The following is a 433-nucleotide window of genomic DNA, read 5'->3' as shown; positions in this document are numbered from 1 at the left end:
GCACGCGCGCGCGGATGCGTGCGCGGGTTTATGCGGCGTGTGTATATACATATAAAACAAGGTATTTACAAGTACATTTTTAAAGGAAAATTTTACTTTATTTAATAATTATAAACCGCTGTTCTAGAAAAAATAAGTAATAAAGAAAAATTAGAATAATATAGAATTAGATAATAGAAAAAATTCTTAAAAATTAAAAAATTAAATTAAAATAAGAAACAAAGTAAAATAATATCCATTATTTAACACATTTACAATTAATATCGTAAATCCATATATATTATTCTGTGTTTATTTTTCAAATAGTTTTATTTTTACTATTATTTTTTTTCATATTATATATGTAATCATTAAAATACATAACAAATAAATAAATATATTGAGAAATAAATATAAAAAAAATAAATATGATTATTAGTAAATAATAATAAAA

The sequence above is a fragment of the Atta cephalotes genome, assembly GCF_000143395.1.
Source record: "Atta cephalotes unplaced genomic scaffold scaffold00010, whole genome shotgun sequence".
In the NCBI taxonomy this organism is placed as follows: domain Eukaryota; kingdom Metazoa; phylum Arthropoda; class Insecta; order Hymenoptera; family Formicidae; genus Atta; species Atta cephalotes.
This window is presented reverse-complemented; position numbering follows the sequence as displayed.